General features: G+C 38.1%; 1 protein-coding gene across 16 annotated transcripts in view; it reads right to left on the reverse strand.

The window, feature by feature from the left end:
• SEMA6D (semaphorin 6D) overlaps nt 1–24,264 on the reverse strand; it is a 686,608-nt gene that overhangs the window by 252,667 nt on the left and 409,677 nt on the right. For all 16 annotated transcript variants that reach the window (XM_074600714.1, XM_074600710.1, XM_074600709.1 and 13 more), the window contains one exon: nt 19,013–19,124. The gene's annotated coding sequence lies outside the window, so the exon portion shown is untranslated. The remainder of the gene's footprint in view (nt 1–19,012; nt 19,125–24,264) is intronic.

The raw sequence follows: 24,264 nt of genomic DNA on the forward strand, positions 1-24,264 counted from the left end.
GTTCAAATATCCAAACATATGAGCTAGACATTCACTTCTCACAGTCATTGTGGGAGTTGAACTCAGAAGTATTTGGTGGAATCAAGCACAAGCATATATTAAAGCAGCAACATAGAAAACCGAAAATATTTGATTTTATTTACCTAGCTCTGCTCCAAATGGCACACAGCAAAAATCTAAGCAGATATCTTCAGAATATTAGAAATGTTATGAGTTCTTGAGATCCCAATATAGGTTGTTGTTCATCATTTTTCCCTTGTACTCTACACATACCCATGCCCCAAGAAAGAAAAGAATGATGCAGTCAAAATTAGAACACCAATTATCAAACATCTGTTGATCATAAAAACTAAACAAAAACATCTCTCCAATTAACTTCATAATGTTGGAACACAGCTGCCCACTCCTTTTTAAATTTCTTTTCATTCATAAATATCCATCTTTTTTTTTTTTAAATAAGCAGGTAGAAGCAGCATAGCATACAAATCTACATTTTCTCCTCTGTGCTTTTTGCCACATGTTTGATCAATGTTATTTTATACTGCCTGCTATAAATACTGTATTAATTAATTAGTTAGAAAAAACCCCACCTTTTTTCCCCCCTGTATTTTTTAAACTCCTAATAAAAATATAACAGAACAGAGAACAAGGTACTACAATTGCATTTTCATGTCTATTCTGTAACAGACATCCCATTCTTCTCTTGCATCCCACTACTAGCAGTTCGTGTGAGCATAAAGGAATGGCGTACATTTCTCTGTTTGTCAAAGGAGCTCCATTTACATTTCCATGGTGACATACACAGCTCTGTTCTTTGTTACTCAGGAGTAAAACGTGCAGGAACTCTGCCATACTAGAAATGCCAGTACATGCAATTTTAATTGCAAAAAGTCCTTCTCCCCTTTAATTCTATTATTTCTGTCTTGCTGACTTGCCAACTGTCTTGGCATTACCGGCTGTTTCACAACAGCCAACTTCTAACGGAGAGGGCAGGAAGCACAGCCTTCTCCTAGGCATTTGGGACAGGTCCAAATCCTGCCACCCTCACTTTTTACTAAATTCTTGTTCTCACACAATTCCCATTAACTGATGTGAGAATTTTGACTGCATAAACATGGAGTCAGGTTGTTCAGATCCAGCCCAGTGTCTGTAAAGCTCCAGTTCTCTTCAATAGGCCTGTATAAGTGAGCAGGAACCACTGCACCTGAATGCAACCTGCAGAATCAGGCTTCAACAGTTCAATCAGTGCCTTCCTCCGGAAAGAAAATTTTCCATCCTTTGACCTGATATGTTCGATTATGCCGGCCCATGGAGTGGAAATGGGAGAGACATTGCAAATACAGAATCTATTTCTGCCGCTCAGTAATAAATCATCATATTTCTCCATTGAGGCAGTAAGATGTACGGACAATAAAATGCTGTTGACTTGACTTTTCATGGCTCACTCAAGTTACAGACTACAGAAAAAACAATGGGACAGAGTCTCACCTGGCAGAGCCAGCACAGATCCAGAAAAGAATCCAGCCCATTCTTTTTAAAGTCATGGTCATTCTTTTCAATATCATTTTTCTTCTTCCTTGTAAGGCAAATGCAATAGTCCCTTTCTCTAATAAAGCCCCATCACTTTCCTGCAGTTTCAGAGGGAGTGAAACCTGACTCCCGTTGCCAGCCTTACAAATCAAATCAATCACGTGCACATTTTAAAGCATGTTTTGTACAAATGCCCCAGGGCAAAAGCACAAAGAATGTAAAATACTGTAAAATAAATATTTAAAAAGCTAAATAAGACAAATGGGTTTTTCATTTTGACCTAAAAATAGGAAGCATTTTGAAGTTGTAAAACATAAAAGAATCACATTTCATGGTTGTGGAGACCAGTGAATAAATGGGTAGGGTCCATTAGGTACTGTCCATACATGTGGACGAGCTAAAAGCCTTTTAGAAGCTGCAAAACGTCTCTTGATTAAGCGTTCAAAAGACAGAACCAAGAGATGCAAACCCTTGTAAGCTGGGATCAAACTTTAAAGTCAAACCTATTATTGCAGCAGGTCAATTAGGTTCTTTTCAAACCAGGCTAATACAATAGAAAAAACATTTCATCTGTGAAGCTATTTTCAGGACCTGATAAGGCTATGCTCAAAGGTAACATCAAAGGCTGGATGTCAGAATATTCACAAATAAAAGAAACCTAGACACAATCAAATCAAGATTAAAGTTTCAGCAACTACTTTGAAAAAAAGTCTTCTGCTTTACAGAGACTGAAATACAGCATTTTATTTAAAAAAAAAAGACAATTGCCACAGCCAATGCGTAACTCTCTTCCTCTCTTCACTGTCCCTGAAGAATGAACTCTCGTCCCACAGTCTCTCCTGGGGTGGGGTTCTGTCTCCCCTTTACAGCTGTTCAGTTGGTTTTTTTTTACAAATTATGTTAATCCCATGGTCTCCTCGCTACATTACTAGTAAAAATAGTTCAATAAAGAACAGTATGAGTATCCCAGGTAATGCAGATATAACCTGGGATATTACAGATAATGCAGATGTTACCTATAATATTGGATTTTAAGTAAAATGTACCAACATTATTCCCTCTGGAGCTCTGTGACCATTGAAGAAGAGATCAGACACCTTCTTAAAGCACAGTTTATTACAGCAATAGTATTCAAGCACTTCAGGAAAAATACCATTAAAAAACAAAAAGGATTTTATATTTGCCTTAGCTTGCTTAAACCAGACGAATCTAGCAAAGAGGCAAAATCATCAAAATGAGTAGTCTTGAGATTATCCTTTACCATTTTGCAAGTAATTGTAAAGAAGCAGTTATCAGTTATTTTTAACCATTCTTTTCCTTGCTGCTTGCTTTTTTCTGAAAGCAAAACTTTTAGCAGAGTTTCTATTGACGTACATGTTTTTTTTAATGATAGCGTGTTTTGGTGCAGGTGACCTTATAGGACTTTTTTTTTACTTTTTTTCCCCCCCAGCTTTTGTTTGCTGTACGATTATTTAATATTAATTTCCAGTGTATTCTGCTATTATTGGAATAGGAACTTGTCCCTTTCCTACTTTTGAAAAAGTAGCCCAATCTAGGAACTCTGCCCCTTAATTCCTTTCATTTATTTCATGTATATCATAGTAGCTTTTAATGCAAGGGCATTTACTAAAAAGGGACACTCCCCTATGATAACATACTGGGAGTCAGCCGCAGGTGACAGGCAACAAATCAACACCCAGAGACTGTCTCATGCTGTTGCTGGACGTTGCGATTGCAGGAGCCAGAATAATGGCTTTTGCCATGGAAACTCCCACAGCACCCACCTCTTGACACCACACAGGAACGAAACTTACTCGAATCCACCGCTGTTTTCACCTTTTGCTCAAGCTGTAACTCAGCTGTGCATTAGCTCTTGCATCCATCTTGCATTCCCACTCCTGCCTGTTCAGCCCCTGACTCCTGGTTGCTGCCTCTGCCTCTGGCTTAGTCCTGTGATTCCTGTGTCTAACCTTATATCCATCCTTACAGTTGCTAAATCTCTACAGAAAGTGAGCTGGTCCCAAAGCAGGCACTTTCATAAAAATCACAAACTGTGCTGAAAAGTTTCACTCTTTTTGTGATATTTCCATCACAATTTTCACTGTCATTTAAAATATATTAACAAAGCTCTTTACCATAGAATTTTAACTGCACGATTTCTGCAAAATATCTACCACTATTATGAAATTTCCTTTCTTGCTGAATATGAAAAAAGTCAAAAATGTCGATCTTCCCATGAATTAAAAATTCTAGAAGGATGTTTTAGAGAAATGTCAAATAATTTTGTAGAAACAGTTCATCTTAATAATGCTTTCATTTCATTATGTTTTGATCTTACTTTTAATTGATTATATTTTATTAAACAAAATAAAAATGAAATGGCTTGCATTGTTTTTAAAGCTAAATTCTGCTATTACCATTAAAAATACTGATAAAGCAAATAGATTACTCTGAAATGCTCCAGTAAAATTAAATCTGCGTTTTCCAGTCAGAATCTGCTCCATCACATTTTTCTTTTTTCACCAATTTTAATTTTGATCAGGCTTAGCACTGTGCCAGAATTCTGAGATACCTGATGGATGTTCTCAATTATATCCAATACCTGTGGCTACAACAGGCCATACCGACAGTCAGGAATAATCAGCATTTAAACATGCCTGGATGTAGGAAAGAAATCCATTACACCTTCTCAAGCACTTTCAGGATGGATGATTCTTCTCATACTCCCTTATTGTGGGGATCCTCAAGTGTCTGCTTAAATAGGAGTCATGCAAAGCCACCTTTATATTGGATATTGCAGATATAAGCCCTCTATACAGACATGAATAGACTAAATATTGCAGTACCTTAGATTTTATGACTTGGCAAGAAGCTAAGTAGAGTGGAAAGCTGTAAAAATAAAAACTTTCAGCTCCACTAAGCTGAAAACTGATATCTAAGATATCAGAAATATAGCTGCTGGTTCACATAACTAAAAAACTCATCCTCCCAAAGGGTTCTTCCCCCTCCCCACACCAACTTGACTAAAGCTGATATGATTCCAAGGGAGATGACTGTTAGACATGAGGGTTATCAGTTCGCTGAAGTGACTCAGCTCTACATCTTTTAATCAAACCTAGATTTTTCGGTCTCTAATTTCTTCCAGAAAAGATTCTGAACAGAAGGTCACAGCCTCAGGCCCACTCAAGGCAGGACAGAAATAATGATTTTAAGGAAAGCACTTCTGGAGGGATTTATCAAGGGTAGCAATTTTCTCGTGATGTGAGGCATGCCTGTCCTCAGCAGTTTGCAATGGTAGAGGGGTTTCTGAATATCCGGTCACTGTTGTGGCTGAAGGTCAAACCTGGTCAAGGATATTTGCTAGGTTATATTTGCACTAGAACGATTTCCAAAGTTGGGTATGAAATGTGTGGCCCGGAAAAAATAGCGGGAAAGACCCAAATAGTAAATAGCTGAGTGGCTGAGACACTCAGATGAGACCCAGACTCTGCTTTGGATTATGTAGAACAGGGATAATATTCCAGGTAAGTACCTTAATCAGCCACATGGGACAGCTGCCAATCTTTTACTCTATAAATATTTATTAGTTCAGAGAAAGAAGGATGGACACAATAACTTGGTGATTAGAGCAGGGGAATGAAATCAAACTCCAGCCAAAACCTGATCTCAGACTTTTTTTTCTCCAGTCAGATCTAAATGCGAACTGTGATGTGAGATAGAACTGCTTCAGCTAAAGATTAATCAGAACTAGAGCGAAACTAAAACATGTACATGTTTGACTGTGCCAGGAGTGGGCATGACACTTGGTCTTGGTTGAGTCCCCTATGCTTTGCAACACAGAGACAGCCAGAAAATCAGCTAGGGACAAAGCCGGGATAGTTGAATTCACCATCTGCAAATGGACATACACTGGGAATGACAGAAGCCAGCAGATGTAGGGCCCAATAGGCCTCAGTACAGGCTAGCAGTCTATTTCTGTTACTAGGTCTGAGTGATTTGTCCTGCTTTGGGTCACAGACAATTTGGGATGTAAAGAGTCATAACACTGGCTTACACTCTCCTTTGCTATTCTGTCTGCTATGCCAAGTAGGAATTTAATAGAAGTAAAGAACTAGCCTAACAAGTTTTGAAAGTGTCCCATGTGAAAACTTGCTTTAAAAAAGAAGAAAGAAAAAAGATTATCACTTTCATTACTGAGGCAAGTTCCATATAATCTATAAAGTTTTAAACCAACAGAGAAAAAAAATATTCAAGGCCATTTTTTGGTATCAGAAAATTAGAAAATGTGATACCACCTCTAGAAAACCTGTGACAGCAATTGTCAGGACAGTTTATTGTGCACAACAATTTTAAATGAGACTATAACATTATTCAAGCCATAATCGGAAGACAGCACCTAACATCAGATAGTTGACGGCAGCAGAAATAACAAAAGGCAGAGTCAAAAGCGCATTACTGATACAATAAACATTACTGTTTAAGAGGAATTCTATAGGATTTAGATTCTGGTTTCTTATATACATTTAAGATAGGATAATTCCAGTTGGATAATGAATCTGTCCTTCCAATTGAAAAGTCAATATTTAACATCCATTGTGTTCTGGTTTGTAGGACATGTTCCATTCAGATAACAGTGATTTAAATCAAATTAGCTCCAGAAATGTATGGAAGAAACATTGAATATGTGCCATGAATCAAAAGCACATATTTTACAACACTAGACTTATAACAACACTCCTATCTGCAGACTTAAGATCAGTGTATTGTCTCCCTGTACTCACTGTGTCTATCTTAAAAAAGGCAGCAGAAGATTCCTTTGGTCTACCTAGCAAACATTTTGAAGACTATAATTTAGTAGTTCCAGGCTACTTTAATGCTTTGTCAACATGATGGAGTTTGCATTTGTTAATTGATAATAATTTAGCAAATGTTTAATCTCACATTTCTCCCATCGTCCCTTCTCAGACCATGGACAAGAGTGGCTTCACATTTTTATTTTGTAAATTTAAATCCCTAAGTGAAATTAACTATGATTGGAGTTATGATTATTAGGACTCTATAATACCATAGAGTCCAATTCTGCTGTTGCCCACGTGTAGCTTTTACATTGGATTAAGACCAACAGAACAAAACGTTTTATTGCTGAGGCAATGAAAGCATGTTAATTGAGATTGGTAACACCATATTGGGCAGGAAAATATTATTTCTGTTTTATGCATGAGGAAACAGACATGGACAGACAAGGACATTCATTGAGTTGGTCTCAGTTCCATTCCAGCTGTTTTAAAATCAGGAAAATTAGCCTGAAGTTCTTTCAGGCAATACATGCAGTTTGGATATCTATTATTGATTTTATGAACTATCCTTCACCTCGCTTTTTTTGTTGGATATCTCATGTTAAAGCACAGATATATTTGATCAGCATGTACTCATGTCAAATGTTTTTGTGATTTTTTGTTAATAAGTAAAATTGTGCCTTAAAAATAAATAGGAGATCCTCTTTCCTCTGTATTTGAATGTTCTTTTTAATGGAAACATGAAGAGCTTTGACCTCACAGAACAGAGCAGGAAAGAGAGAAGGCAATGGTAAGGTATACAGTTGAAGTTTTATCCAATGCTTTTGAGAATAACAGCACAATATTAAATTAAGTGTCAAAAATAAGAGTTAGAAATATATCTTTGAATGGATGGAAGGAGGCCTACAGACACAGTGAAGGAGCGTTTGTAAAATGTCTGTATTAGATGCTTTCTTTCCTTTTTGTTAATAAGAGAGTTAAAATAAGTAAGTGACGTATAGCATCATACATTATCCTTGCTAATGTTTCAGTGCTATTACTCCAACTGGTATAAATCATTTACTGTCCTTATACACACTTCAATCATGAACGCAATAACCTGGTGGATCACTAAAAATAATTAAAATGTAAGGGGCTAGCTAATTTGAGATATCCCTGTATGCTATCCTGGATAGCCTGAAAAATCTTTCACTGTGCTCAAAGACAGAAATGGAATATCAGATTGTATAAGCTATGTAGGAAAAGATTTCATTAAGTTTTGGATGAAGAAGTGCTCCCCTAACCTATAACTACAGTATCACTAACTGATAGGAAAGGTAATGACAATCCTTACTGATCCTGAAAGTCAGTTACACACTTCAATGAACGCAACCTTGAAAATACATAAAATGGTGCTAGAAATTACCTTTTGAGGTCAGCTAAGCCAACTGCTTCTGGAAGGCAAGATGACTTAGACCTTAAGTACTGCTGACAAATTCTTGCCTAGCCGTTTCTTGGAAGCTCCAGTGCTGGAGATGTCACTCCTAGGACCATCTACTCTAGCGCGGAATGTATTTCATACATGCATCACTAGCAATTATGCCAGACATTGTCGTGGACATTTTGAATTTCTGTACAGTCATTATCTTCTTTCTTCTCCACAAATTAATAGGGGTGTCTGGTGCACCACTATATCCCATCTATATGACTATTAATTTTTACCTAAATACTGCAGCTCTTCTCTATCCAGCTACCAGTAGCAGACCTGATCCCAGATGGCTCAAGTGCTTCCTCCCCATCATGTGATGTACATTCTCAAAGCTGATATCACAGAAGAATGCTACTAATGATGTGTCTGAATTTCCACTGTTTTGCAGATGATTTTTCAAAACTTTGTTGAGAGCACTGGTTCTTTAAAAGAAGCACAAGAAGCTTCTGTAAGATATTGGTTCTTACTCTCTGCCTCTTGTGTGCTGAGCTGAACTGCTGAGAGCAGGCTCTGTGCTTGAAAAGCTTTGTTAATAAAAAGCCTGTTTAATTTCTCCTATTCTTTGTCAATCTCCATTCCTCTGAGAAGTTGAATCAAAGAAGAAAACAACCTGGAAACAGTATAGTGCTAAGCCAAAGTAATCATGAACAGAGTAAACAAACTGTACAAGAACTCAGGCATTTCCTTGGGAAATCATATATATATATATAAATAAATATATATAAAAGTGGGAGGATTTTCTTCTGGAAAAGATGACATAAAAACTATAAATAAGGTATTTGCACACTGAAAGACTGAAATGGAAGACCAAACTAAAACGCCCATATTACCTGCAAAGACCTTCAGTAATAAGTTTAGTACATATTTAATAGGGAAAAAGAAAATGAAGTGCAGAAAGTGTTCGCCCTGAAAGCTCTTTGGCAACCAGAAATTCTTGACTGTACTTTACCCACTAGGTTTAAAGGAATAGGAAGCCATGTATATGTAAGTATCCCTAGGATAATTATGCAAAACCTGAACTGCTTTTCAAGATCTGTGAAGACTGGAACGTATATCTGGGTATTTTCTGCATGCCAGTGATACCACAAATGATGTATATGAATAATGTTACCTTTGTGTTTTGACCACAAAAGGCATCCAGCAGTTTGAATAACAATTCCTCAGACAAATGGCATCGGCTAAATAATAACAGAATACAAAATACAGAAACAAAAAAAATAATTGATAAACCAGTCCAAATCCCAAGTGAAGAGGGAAAAATCACAGATACCTGAATCATGAAAAAGAATTTTGGTAAATGGGAAAACAGAGACATCAGATTGAGCAATTGATTGGCTGCACACTACCAGATAAGAAGTTTGAACTCTATGAATTGATGCAAAATGAGACAATCTGTGTAATTTTACCCATATTGCACCAGATTTACATCACTGAACTCTCATCAATTCAAGGCAATCATCCTCAAATGAAGTAACATGGCACATGAAGCCCTCTCATGTGTATTAGTTTTGCCCAAATATTTTCTGCTTTATGGTATATTTGTATTGCAAGAGTGAGAGCTGATTTCATCAACCAAGGAGTCAGTGTCTGCCTGTCACTGGCTGAAGTATATGGTACATTCATATTGCAGGTGTGAGAAGTGATTCCATCAACCTGGGAGACAATCCTTACCTGTCATCAGCTGATGTATACGGCTAGCTCTGTACTTGCTGCAATAAATTTGTTGGTGCCCATGACATTGCCAGACAGTGGTTGCGTTCTGGTTACTCCTCACTGCAGCTATACCTTCCTAAACCCTGGAGAAAGCCAGATAACCTTTAAAGTAGTACTTATCTGCATCAGACCTAAGCTGAACTCACTTATGACATGGGGATAAATTAAACTCACTAGCTTCAGAGAATTACTTCTGAGTTTTTCCAATGAGCAATCAGATCTGGGAACTAAGACTTACCGATAAAATCAAATATATAAAGCTGCTGCAAAAGCTATTTCACTACCACCTTCTCAACTGCCAGTGAAATAAAAGGAATGGTATAGATTGGATTAAAACTCACTACATTTAGTCAGACTAGCCAAGCTTTCTTAATTCTAAAAGTAATTGCAGGTATATTCTAGCAAGCTAGGAGCTGACCTTGAGTGAAAAGAAATATTCAGCAGAAGGTTGATAAGCCTTAGGAATGGCCGCAGAGTACCTAAGGCAAACCACCAAAAGAGAGTGAAGTAGTCCAGTCTTCTTGTTTGCAGAAATGCAGAGACGTGAATCTTAATTTCATGGAAAAAAAAGCAGTCCATATCAATATGGCCACTGTGTGCTTGACAGTACATTGAACCAAAGGAATGAAGGGAAAGGCACGGCAAGCAGGAATCCCATACAGCTGACCGAAGGAGGAGACATAATGGAGACAAACAGAAGGGACAGACAAGGACCTGGGAGGGGGCTTTGGCTGGCTCTGAGAACTGTCTTCATGCAGGGTCATTGATTTAAAAGCACCACTGAGTCTTGGGCAGCTGGTAAACGCCACAGTAAAAGCAAGGAAAGGGAGAAAAAACTTCAGGGAACAAATGCGAAGGAAAAAAAGTAGTATATTACTGTGATGAAGATTAAGTAACAAACCCAATTCTAATGTATGGCCCATTTTGCAAGAAGGAAAATTAACATAATGTGATAAACTGTGGAGATTCAACAAATCATTAAACCTTTGTAAGAGTGGATGTTCCAAAGCATCAGCATAAATTTCAAAATCACCCATAATGAAAAGTCTTAATGAGTGCAGAATCAAATCAGGAGTCAGCTTAGGCCATTAGGTAACAAATCAGAATGAATAGTTGGTTGGTGATAGAAAACCCAAATGGCATGAACTGAAAAGCATGCTGAAGGAATAACAGTTTAAAATCAAAAGGGTGAAAAAAGCAGTAGCCAAAGCAGTTCAGAAAAACAGAGGAGGACCATTAAATTTGGGTAGACAGATCTCCACAGAGAGCATACATCACTAGGAGCGTCTTTTTTAGCTGGAACATACAGTGCTAATTTCTTTACACTTGGAACAAGGATAGAGAATTCAATTAAATTGCCTGAAAATTGGATGTGTCTTTATTAGTAGTGCTTCCAGGATGTTATCATTATTTCATGTTCCTCAGCTGACAACATTGCAGGTGTCAGATGTTATGGGACTGCTCAGAAGAAATCACTTTTTTGTTTGAATAATGGTAAAAAACAAGCCTCAAGATTAAGTATCCACTTTATCATTTGGATTTGAAAAAAAATGAATCACTCTGTCCTGGACCTGTGGCCACTTCAAACAGCAGAGGGCTCTCTGTGGCAGACAGTGGGGCTGGGACTGGTGCCCTGGAGCACCAACAACCTTCACCACTGATGACTGTAGACCCCAAAGTAAGTTGGTTAATCACAAATATTTCTGAGATGGATGAAACGTTGTACTGATGTAACATTTTTCACACAGACTCCACTGAAAGACCCCTCCAGAGAGAAAAACGATCAAACCTGCCATCCTGTTGCAAGAAGGAATATCCATCTACTGTTGTCTATCCAAATAATGGCATGCATTCCCTTCCAACACATACAAGACATGTTTTCCACATCAAGGGAGGATCGGGATTTGGATCATGTGCTGCACTAGATAATGCAGATCCATAAAACTGTTTCAAAAGTGCATGTATTTTGAAAAAGAAACAGTCAATATTTTGGTTTAGGAATTTTCCAAAACTTTATATTTCTTTAATTTTGATATGTTTAGAGCTGAAGAAGGAGTCCTTACAAAGCTAAAGTGAGAGTTTGTCATTGATCATCAACAAAATTAAAACCAGCAGGAGCAAATTCAGCTGTATAATTTTACTGGATAATTTTACTCATGTAAGTAGTTACAGTTGATTGATTCAGGGTCATACTATGGAGAAATGCATTCACAGTTGACTATCGTGAGTCTGCCGTGGTGTCTTAACCAGGGCTTGCAGTGACTACGGTGTTTTTGTTAAATAATACTCCCAGATTTGGGACAGTAAATGGACAGTTTTGTCCATGCTTAGGTAGGTACATTGAGAATTGCTAATAAAAGTAGTAAAAATCAATCTGTAATGCAACCTGACAGATTATCCACCATGATGTTTTGTTTCACGTTTCTTTAAGTATATTTTTAAGTAGTACTTCTGTATCATAAATACTGCTGTTGTAACTGCATCTCTCGGAGATGAATTAGATCTATGACTATCCTTTTCAGAGACACTCATATGTTGTAATCAGGCAACAGTTTGTAGGTTGGCTACTAAATATTTTATTTGTTTATAGAATGGCATGAAGAAAAGTATCGTCTAAGTTAGCCCTATAAACGTCTACTCCCTTTCCTAAATATTGCTTCTATTTTTCACTTTGATCTACTATGAAAGAACAGCTTATTAAATCAATCTAACCTTATATAAAAGGGTCTACAAAAAAAAAAGTACTATATGGGATAAGGGCGAGACTAGAGATCCTTTCAGAAGTAGCATTTCAACAGCCAAGTACAGCTGGAAACAGACATTTTTTTGTAGTAAGTGTTGGTCTTTGGTAACAAAGCCTTGCTCCAGTGATAAAAGGCTCCCTAACAGTACTTTAATTGAAACTTTTTATCTGAATGCTGCCTGAACCTCTGCTAAATGCTACTTTCTTGCTTCAATTCAAATTTTCTTAATCTTCATTTTCACGTTGAATATTGGTACACTGTCTGCCTCATTATGCTAAAGAAAGATGAAGTGAGCTATTAACATGCTGAACAGCCTACGAGATGTTATGATATAGAATGTCATTCATTTTTATGAGTTGGCTGTCAGTGTGTGCTGCAATAAAGTTATAATTTCTCACTGACAATATGCGATGTCTGGAGTCACTGCACAATCCTTATTAAAATTTCAATAATTGTAAATCAAAGGAAAGCAAATACGACTTTTATGAAATGGTCGCTTCTGAAAGTCAAGGAGTACAAAGTGGTGGAATACAAAACCAGAACATTTTTCTGGTGCTGTTCTAAGTTGACATCATCATCCTACAGTTCTTCTTCTCTTGCACAAGGCAGGGTGTGCATGGTAACGTATACTGTGAAGTTCTCAGGAGCAGTGTGCTTATCTTGCTGGCATTACAGCGACAGTGAAGTGCCACTTGTTTGTTGCTCTTTACTGACTCTACCTTTATGTGGCTCTGAGTGTCATCAGAACATTTCTGGAAATGTTACTGGAACAATTTATGACAGCTTTTAATCAGGAAAGGCAGGTGTCTTTGGAAGCAGTTATACGGCTTGACAGTGAGAAAAGTTAGAAGAGATTTCAGACAGCTTACATACATACACTGGTGAGCAAGGGTTTCAAAGCCTGTTTTCTCATGACTTTCCACAGTTGTGGAAAATAGCAGTGATGGATTTACTGTGGAGTCTTTAAAGTGTTTAAAGTGTCTTGGAGAGTATGCAGGGAAATGAATTCCAAATTAAAAGTAAATATCTTCAGTATACATATAGATGTGTAATGGCTACATCTTTACTTCTACTGCTATTATTATTGTTTCAAACCAGAAACGTAAGAAGTCTCTATCACCGTCCAAAACATTGTGATCTTTCATTTTGAGCTTGACATAACTCAGATGATCAGAAGTTAAAGTTGTTGTAAAGCAAGCCCTCAAAATAACAGCTTTTTGGAGCTATTAGAGACAGACCAAAGTGTCCCAGTCACTGAATGCACAAGGTCGCAGTGTCAGGAATACTGCACTACACAGAGGTATGTCAATAGGCATAGATTAGATACAACAGGCATTTAGATACTCAAATGTGTAACATCACTCCATTTCTATTACTTAGGCTATTCTTCATTATTTGAAAGTTAAGTCAAACATATTTATTTCATGACTGCATCCAGTGTTTTTTCTAAATTGACTAACTCTACTAAAATTTACAGCATAACAGCAACACTCACATGTCACATATGATATATATATGCTTCAGTGTCAAATTTCCAGTATATCAACATCTTGGATGTACTTCCTCAAGACAGAACAGTCAGCATGTGTTCATGCACAAACAAATGCAAAGCTCTAGTGAAATGCAAAACTCAGTCTCTGTTCGTGCATGGAAATACTTGTGCACAATTCAAGCGACTGCATTTGAAAAGGTGTCCACTCGTGTCAGTAGTATACAAACTCAACAAATAACACATGCTGGTTCTCCCAGATTTGATTTATTACCACAAGTGCCTTACCATGGCTGGAAAAGTTTTATAGCCGGTAGCATAAGTCAAAGAACAGCTGTCCACGTCTATCAGAAAGCTCCCTGCTGGAAAAAAGTCATGATTGACCAACCTAGCCACAGGAAATAACCTCTACAATTGTTTCCTTAACATTGTCTCCTCACACACCAAGATTATCATATTGAGAGACTCTGACCTACATACGAAGACAAAGTGAAACAGAGAGATACAGAACGTTATAGTGAGACAAGACTTTCACAGAAACATAAAGGAATGAGGTATACAACTCATGATGACCCAGTACCAGTGAAAAACATTCTATTTTAAAGATGTCAGCTGAAGACAAGCGGTCTAATGAAGGATAAGACAACTCCAGCAAGCAAGAATACTTCAGCTGATATACTAATATTTGAGATCTCTTTAGAAGGAAAAGTTTCAGCGGCAGTCAAAAAATTAAACATCTCTTGCCACCTAAAACAGCTAGGAAGCTAAACCTATGGTCTGATTTGCTTTGATATATTTGACAGATTATAATTTGAAGCAAAATACCTGAAAGCCTACTCTACCTAGTAAACCAGTGGGTGAACAGACAACCTCTAATGCAGAATGATGTACTAGTGGTTGTACTGACAGGCGTTTTGATATCTAACTATGCAGAGGTTGCATAAATCATCCAAAACATCTGATACAGACTAGCAAATATTCTCACGATATCTGCTTATGCTGTGGAAAAAGGTTTCAGACAAAATTTAGGAACCTTATTGTTTTTATGGTACTGTTTCTCAAAGCACTTTTCAAATAGATTTACTCATGTACTGTGAAAAGACTTGTAATGACAGAAATACTAGTAATAATAAATTCTTTAAACCATTAAAAAGATCCAAAATCTTGTTCCTATATACTAGCATGTAGTTATTTTATAGTCTGATATTTTGTGAATGGACAAGGTTAGAAACACATGCTTCCATGTGGTACATACTTCAAAACATCCAAGTGGAAATCCTGTAATTCCAGTTGTGTTACGGAATATACTAAGGGTGTCAAACCCAGGTGTTAGTCGGGATATTCAGTTTAGAATCTGTCAGTTCTGGGAAGGGGAAAGATGTGTCTGTCTTAGATGTGTGCCATGCATAAATCTGGCGTGGAAAATTATGTATTTTCCTATTGTGGTACATACTGTTTCATGTTTATATCATCTGTATGGAACTCTGAAATATTAGCCCTAGAAGCATCTAAGTCAGAGGGCAAAGTGAAGTGGAAAGATTTTTATTTCAGGTGTCTGAACATTATGTCATGGTTATTCAAATTAAGGCAATTATACCTGGGAAACAGAGATATATATATATATATATGCATTAATTTATTAATTTCACCAAAATACTTCCTCTGCTGATATCAAAATCAATCACAAAGTTACAGCAGGTTTCAGTTGGTATAGGATAACTTATTTAACAGCAAAGTTACTTGGGCATAACTCAGACATTTTACATGCACTTTAGTAAAAGTTATCAATTAGTACAAGTACACTAAGATGCACACACCTAAACAGAGAGGACATTTCGGCTTTGTAATTCTGTAGTTCTCTTGTGCTTTCCCCTGTGCCTCTCTGTTTGCTACCTGCACAAGCCACCTGCCAGCAAAGGTTAGACACACCTGCAGGGAACGCCTCAGCACCCAAGAATGTGGCACCGTGAAATTCTTCCTTGTTTTGCAACCGATTTCCTAATAGTTTAATTGATCATAAATCTGTAAATGTCTGTATATCAAGGGTTAATATGTTTAAGGAAATCATGTGATGACCAGAATAAAAGCAGATCTAACATGTTGGACTTACAGGGATACGTATCTTTTGTGACTCCTCAGTTCAGTAACAAACGAGTATTTTACAAGATATATCAGCATCATTAGTTTCGTCTCTTAACAGAGAACACTAAATCCTTGTGTGGTCCTTAGCATTTAAGCTATCAAGAAGAAATTGCATAAACAACTGCCAAATCTTTTAAGACTGAAGTACTTAGTATTCTTCCATTTAGCAGCAAGTTATGAAGTTTCATTTAAAAAGGGTAATTCTACCAATTAGCTCATCCTGCTCAAACACACACATACCATTGGGAAATATAAAAATGGTTTATTAAATCAAAAGATATGACTGCACTTCAACTAGTACATGGGCATTAGAGATCAAATATTCCCTATAGATCAATCCCCATGGCATCACAGTCTGATTTGACTTGCTGGTATTACATTAGTAAACCATCTAATCCAATTTAGAACAGGCCGGGAATGTTCCATCCATTACGGTATTTCTGGTGTCATTAGAAGCAGACTGATCAAATAAGCATCCTAAATCAGCCTGCAGCATGCAAGTAAATCACTGTGACTTGCCCTTCAAAATCTTTTTTTTTTTCCAGATAAAAATTAGGGGAAAAGAAAAAAAGGAAAAAAAAAAGCCATTTAATAAGATGGAAGCTCTCCGTATGGTTTTGATTTTTGAACTCTTGCGGCCAGCAAAATTTCTTGGTTCTTTAGTATGTAAGATTCTTCTCTCTGTTAAGGCAGCAGTGCAGAACATAGTGGATTTAAAGACATGAGAAGCTCCTTATTTTGCGTCAAGCTTGTTTTCAAGGAAAGCAGTGGAAAAAACGCCACAAGAAACAATAATAAACAAAGTAGGCTGAATGAGGGCAGAGCATGAGACTACTCTCACAAATAAAATCTGCTGTATAAAATTGGAGTAACCATAGTAATAAAATCTATCAAATATATTAGAAAGGTTGCAATAGAAGGGATGAAAAGAGAGTTCAAACTTTGTATTTGCACAAAATGAAAAACACTCAAGTGCATTAAACAAATACTATTTTCATTCTGAACAGGTACACCGGAAAGAAAAACAGTTCCTCAATAAAGAAGTAAATATATGAATAAATGTTGGTGACAGTTCTTTGAGATGACGCAGCTATCAGAAAGATTTCAGAAAAGGGCTAGGCTGCAGCTTTGAAAAGCTAGGAATCAAACTGAATAAAATCATCAAAATGGCATGTAACCTTTGCTGCCCTCTGAGACCTATCACGTTCCACCAGCAGGGCCACGCAGGTCTCAGCTGCACTATTTAAGCAATCAGCCATAAAAAAGAAACACTGCACCAACACACAAGTTGGTGAATGCCTGCTCCTCTTCAGTAGGATAAGGGCTCTCATGAGTGTGAGTAATTCACATTTGTTTAATGGCAAAGTCGCTCTGCTGTCAGTCAAACAGCTCTGAATCTTGTCCCAACCCTTTGCAAAATAACTGAATTAGAAAGGGAACTGCTTTGATTCAGTGTGTACTAACTGCAGAAAAAGTTAACAGCTACCCAGAAGTGCAGAAGTGGACCTGGCTCCTAGGAATGAGTTTCACTGCAAATAGTTATATATCTGGACCAAGGACAGTTTTGCAATAGTGGAAAACACATACAGATCCAAGACAGCGTGACATTCTTGAAAGGTGCACAGATATCAGATGTTTCTGGAAATTCCTTTCTTGGATCTTCCTTCCTACCTCTCTGAAAATACTGGAAGTTTGAACAACTAAACTTGGATTATTTGGGGAGGAGATGGGATTTTACAACAAAACAAATGTTTTATGTTTGCAGGTTTTCATTCTTTTAATGAAAACAGATCTCCTTTGCTTTTGAAGGAAAACAAACACTGCTATGAAAGGAAAAAAACACCCCTGAAACAACAACCATCACTTCAACACATGCTTAATTTTCTGCAAGAAACAGCTGAAGACAAAATTTTCAACACAATTCATTCAGAATCCTACTCAAACTTCTTTTCAAAAATTACATCCTTTCACAGTGCTACATTGAAAAGCTCAGTCTTAAATTAAATCCATCTGAGAGAAATAAAATGGGAGAAATCCTATCAAACCCAGTAATCCATCCTTAAACACAATGACAAGCTTGCACCAAGCCTCTGCTCTTATTTTTCCATGTCGTTTTGATCCCAACAGGCCTGTCCCTGGCAAACCCTTCTCACCAGGACATGGAAAACCACATTCAGCCAGCTAGAGCTTGGGAAATCTGTTCTATCCTTTGCTTACACTGGCTATACTGGTGCCAAACATTAATATTGTTATTAATAGCACAAATCCCGATTGAAGCAGTAAATCATATTCCTCCCAGAGCTGATTACTTGTCAAATGTTTATCATCAGTGTAAATGACAAATGTACCTGATTAACAAAATCCAAAGGCTTGTTCTGAGGTACAAAGGCCTTAGCCTTGCAATTTCTCTAATGAACTTCCCTTCTGGTCCACAGTAGAACACGTCAGATTTACCAAATCCAATTTCTGAATAAAAGTGCAAATGCTTTGTAGACCTAATGAGTGAGCACTAGATCAAATTATGGCCACATGTTGCTTTTCTATGAAACAGCAGGTTGATGAATCACACTTTGTTCTTTTCTTCCCTTTTGCAAGGCACAGAATATTTTGCTTCCTTATTTTTCCCTCTGGTTTGGCTTAGCTAGGTTGGAAGAACATTAGATGAGGACACTGAGAAGAAGGATCCAATCCTTCTTTGTTCTCCTTTGCCTCTCAAGAGGGAAGTACAGACCCGCTGCTCCCCTGTCCACAAGTGGTGGTCTAACCTGTGTAGCTCCTTGTGTTCCCTTGCCACAAATGTGTTTTCCCTGACACGCTTATAGAAGTAGAGTCTTCTCACCACTGTTATGCCCTAGTCTGCGATGCCAACATGGAGGAGGGTAGGGAATGGGGGAGAGGTGTACTTCTGATAGACAATTCTGCCTGCCACTAACTAACCTTCCCTATAGCAGTGACTTTCTGGGCATTGAACAATCAACCTGATGCCTCGGATAAATGCCCAGAGAGCTAAATGGGTGAACTCAGGTCCAAATGTTCAGCCCTTGAGCATTAGACTGATGGGGGAGGAGACTGGGGTTTGAAGTCTTATCACTATAAGCACATAATGGAAACTCCATTTTTGAGTGCTTACCCATAAGATGGATTCTCACTGTTGAGTCCTTCCAGCTGTCGGTGAAGTTCACAGCAGCAGCTGGTCCTTGGTATCTTCAAAACTCAGATGCAAAATGGCACAAGGTGCACATCTGACAAAGAAAAGGCACAAATTAATTGATCACCTTGGTGAAGAACAAGAGATATTTCCTGTCACAGAAAGAAATACTACTTAGCCAACTTTATATAATGGCCACCATGCTAGCAAGAAAGACAACACAGAGATAAAACTAAATTATCTTCTGACATGAGTTCAACTAAGTGAAAGAGATAATACCAGAAAAGGATTTGGCCTCATGTCTACAGTACCGAGAGAATTCTCACTCACTGACAGATTTTATATACAGCAAGTTGAAAGGAAAACTAAATGTTACCGTGGCTGAGCTTGCATTTCCTGGTATCTCAAAAGGCATTTATTTCCCAAAGGAGAGCACTAAACAATGAGACAAACGTTATGTTCCTACACACGTCGTAAGTGCTGAATATTACTTGTGGTGGAGAATACTTTTGCTTACGATAGGTGCAGCATTTCTAATGAGTCAAGGTGCACCAATGGAATGTTTCAACTTTTGTCCACAATTTTTCTAGCTCCTGTATATTCAAACTAGTAGTTGTCCTGAAAAGACTGTGCTGGAGATGTGGAAGGAGAGCACACACAGACACTTTTTGATCAGCGAGGCAATTTCCTGGGGCAATGTGCTGATCAACACACTGAGCTGAAACATCTGCAGGATAAAGGATTGTGTCTGAAAACCCTGTGTTTGATGCCCATAATTGTGACAAAGTCATTGCATATTCTGCTCAATGCTTTTTCTGTTTCAGCACTTTCCCACCGTACAAAGAAGCTCCAGCAGCCTCTTAAATGTGGTTGGTAACTCAAAGTACATTTGGGAAATCAGCCAGAGAGAAAGGCTTTTCTTCTGTATGTTTTGCTGCTTTTCTATGAAGTGACGGAAAAGATACACATTTGCCATCTTTGCAGGGTTTCCCCTTACAAAAAAAAAAAAAAAGGAAAGAGCTTGAAATAACATTTTTTAGTATTAGTACTGTTTACTTTAGAGAGGCTTAACGTTGCTTAAAATCTGTCATGTTTCTATCTCGGTAGGCAGTTTTTAAACTGTATACTATTAACTTCTGAAACTACAGCAACGTAAAAGTCTATTGTATCTCAAGACTGAGTTTGCAGAGCTGTCAAAGATGCTTTTCCTCTGTGCTAAACATGATTTGAAAAACGTTGCAAGCTAAAGCATTTGCTGTTATTTACAAAGTACTGTGTGCTAGAGACTACACAGACAAGCAGAAGACTAAGGCCCAGATACAAATGCGCTTAGCCCTGGTAGCAGAATTCACTAATCGTGGTTACGAAGGGAACTCCCTGGAGACAGAAGGCTAAGTGAGGTGCAAGACACCTAAGTGAAGGAATAGGGAATGCTAAATAGAGAATTGTTTCTGAAGTCTCGCCGTTCTCCACGAATATCTATTCCATAAAGCATGGTACCAGAAAGGGCTACCCGAGCTTACTCCTTGGGGGTCTTCAGTGCATCGCTTCACATGTGTTAAACCGCTCTGCTGAGAAGCATCATTGCTATGCGACTTTTGGTACTTCAGCTATTCTCAGCATGGTTAGTGTTCTGCCCAAACAAACCCACTTCATTTACCCCTGGTCTTTCTGCGCTCAATCCTATGAAACCTTTCTATACACTGGCCCAGATCCCATCTGAGGGGTAAAGGGCACCTCAACTTTGGACGTAGCCTGCAGTGTGGATGCTGGTAGCATTTCCTTTGACCATGTGCCTTTGATCTTCCTCAGCCTGAAGAGGGCATAGAGGTTAATCTCACACTTCCTAAAGCAATGCTTTTAGCTGCTCAAATGTTGTATAAAGACTGGGAGCAGCCATGCTGATACCAGAGCAATGCTTGCACACCAGTGGCTATCACTAGCTGCACTCAGTACTGGGAGCGTGTGCTCCTGTGTTCTGTACAGGTCTTCATTTTGGACAGCCAAGTGCAAGAACACCTTGCCTGTCTTTCCAGAATGGCTGCAGGGGAAAGCAAGCACTCAGCTCAATCAAAATGGGCAAACTGCCTTTCAAAAGGCGCCAAAGCTCCCTAGGCATTGAAGAGGCAGAGCAGGGCCTTTGTGCTATTCAGTCACTTGTGTTTTCATGTCCTAGTACAGAATTCTTTTTGATGGACTTAAACCACTTCCAAAATGAATGAGGTAAATTTCCAGGCACTATAACCTGCCAGGCGTTTTCCCTGGCAGCAAAATCCTTCTCAGCTCTGCAGACAATGTTCAGCATACAGGATGGTTCTCCATTGCTTTTACAAACTGGGTCACAATGACATGTAGATTTGGAAGGGGTGGTGGGTAAAAGGCCTTGCTTTTCCATCCCGCTCACACCTCCCAGCTGCCAGAGGAGAGTCTGCTGCTCCTCTGAATACAGAGGTGGTTGCCAGTACCCTCAGTAAAGGGAGAGGAGAGTAAAAGCCATTTGTGCACATAGGTGAAAGTACCTGCAAAGGGACTGCAGATTGCTTAGCCTTTAGCAGCTTGTAAGGTTTCACTTTAAAAACAGTCATTTAAAGTACTTCTAAGAGCCAAACAACCTCTAAGCCCTTAATTACAGTGATCATGTAAGCTTTGGTTTATCCATATTTTTTCAAAAATAGTAGAACGTATTTAGTGATGGAGCTGGAAACTCAATAGCAAACAAAACCAACCCAAAAGCAAAAAAAACCCCACAACAGGATAAAATTTTATATCCTGATCCAGAGCCACTGGAATTGATTAGAAAGCATTCCACTGACTTCAGCACACTTTCCTATCAGAAAACGTTGCCCAGAACATGCTTTATAGCTAAGTTAGAAAGCTCTGAACCACAGTTTTATAATGCAGAGAGTTCAACAGATATTAGGGCCAGGCTAAAAAGATGCTGTTATAAACCTATTGATCTTTTTACCTTTCTGATCAAGAGGTGCCAACGGGAGGAAAAATGGCAAGGGTGCTCTGTCAGTGAAAGGGAGATCCGGAGCTCCCTTATGGGAGGCCACACGTACTAATCCTGTTTGTCGCGGTTGCAAAAGAATTCTTCAAAGTTAAAGCACTCTAAGGATTTATCAAGCACTTTTCAGTCTTCAACTGGATTTAGCAAGTGAAGCAGTTTCAAAGCTGGTAGATTAGTACTACACAATCAGTCTCATATAAACGGGCATGACAAGGCTCAGCTTGATGTTTCAGGCAGTGACAGTTTACACGTTTCTGTAGACAAAGGTGCCATTCCACTTGCAAAACAAAGATGAAAAGATTGTTTTACACTTCTGTGAATTGATTAGAAAAACGAGGCTTTGCCCTGTTGCCTGTTGTCAGACGACTCCTACTGCACTTGTGTGGGTCACAACGATATTAACAGGATTGGCAATGCTTAACAGATTCTTTACAACTTGGATAATATCTTGTTGAATAGTTAGAGTTTAAGAAGTTCATAAAGAAAACCTGCACAGATACAGTTTTGGGACATATTTGTCATAAAAATAGATGCTAAACTCTGTTACCAGGAAGTGCAACTGAGTTTCCTGGAGCCTTCAGTGACCACTATGTGATCTTTGAGTACCAAAGATTTTCTCTTAACAGGAGGAGCTGAAAGAAGCTTCTGAAGCCGAATTAACCAATGTTATCTTTTGTGGTCGCTATTAAATCTTGTGTTCTCATGCCTTGGGCAGAGAAACTTAAATCACAGTAGGAAGAAAAAGGTTCATTTCTAGAGTTGTTTTAAAGAAAAATGGAAGAATTATGAAATGGTGGAATAATTTGTTCTTTTTCTTTAATCTTTCAAATTTGAAAAAGGAGAGCTTTGTAATTAACCAAAGAAGGTGGGGGAGAAGTATTAAAAAAAAAAAAAAGCTTTTTCTTCAAGTTTAATTATTTTTTCTTCAACTTCATATGGAAAGAAGTTCAACCAGCTCTGCTTGTTACCTGGGCTCCTAATCAGGCGTAAGAATATTAAAATCCCACAGCTAATTGAACTCTGAGCCCCAGAACACAGCATTCTTTCTCATTAAAACAAAGCCTTAGTTGGGATGCCTGGAAAGTCGGAGCCAAGTGGACCCTTAGGTATGCTAGTAACATACTGCCTTCAGCGAACATACTCCAGAAGAATACCAGGGGAGAGCTATTGAACCCTTCAACCACGCAGTGAGATTAACTTTAAGGTCTATTTCAATAAATATTTCTTTAAGAAAGTAAGGAATCCTCCACTTTCTGCTGGCCAGTGAAGCGTGATATTGCTGAGTATTACCAACATTATTTATCGTATACGTGGCACTAGAGCCAACAAGTCCATGAGTCAGTGGGCCTGAGTTAGGACCCGTTGTTCTAGTGCAGCACATAAAAGAAGAGTGATGAAGTGGTTCATCTCTCACTGGGTGTAGTATTTATATCAATGTAGTTACCTTACCATTTATACCTCTAAACATTAACAGAATGTTAATGTGAATTGTACATATTTTGTTTCTGCTTTGCTACAGCTCTTGGGGTTCAAAATACGGCTTTCAGCTAAAAGAAACATCATTGTGAAAATGCTGCCTGTCATTTGAAAGACTGAAATGATCCTATTCCAGTATTATAACACAGTGTAGCTTAACTACAATAGTTCGCTGATTAGCAATCGGTCTAGTTTTTATGGTATATTTCTATGAGCCTATAAGCACACTTGACCTGTGGTTTAAACTGATAGCTTACACTAACAATAAAGTGGAAGGAGACGAGTTACTAAAGGTAGAGGTTGCTGGTGCAGCTAGGAATCCTCTACCTGTTCCAACAGTAAAGACTTCAGCAAAATTTCCAGTTCTGCAGAAAGAATTGGACTTTGTGGGCTACCTCATTTTTGGGAAGGCAATTAGCTGAAACACATGCTGAAATATTAAATTATTTCCACCCTTGGGTACCTTATAAACAAAATAGCTTGGGATTACGGAATCAGGCTCGCAGATATATCAGCAGGAGTAAGACTTTTTCCTTTGTTACATTTCTGCAATCAGCTTGATGATAGTAGGATTGCAGGAGTATAACCAAGGACTGAATTTGCATAGTCACATACATCTTAGTGTCTTTGAACAAAAGCAGCCGTTTGATAGTTTAAATTACCATTACCTGTTTGCATTTGTTCACAGTGCTACAGCGAGTCTTTGAGGAAATAAGCTGACTGGACTGTCTTGGTTAGTTGAAGATTC

The sequence above is a fragment of the Larus michahellis genome, chromosome 9, assembly GCF_964199755.1.
Source record: "Larus michahellis chromosome 9, bLarMic1.1, whole genome shotgun sequence".
NCBI classification, from domain to species: domain Eukaryota; kingdom Metazoa; phylum Chordata; class Aves; order Charadriiformes; family Laridae; genus Larus; species Larus michahellis.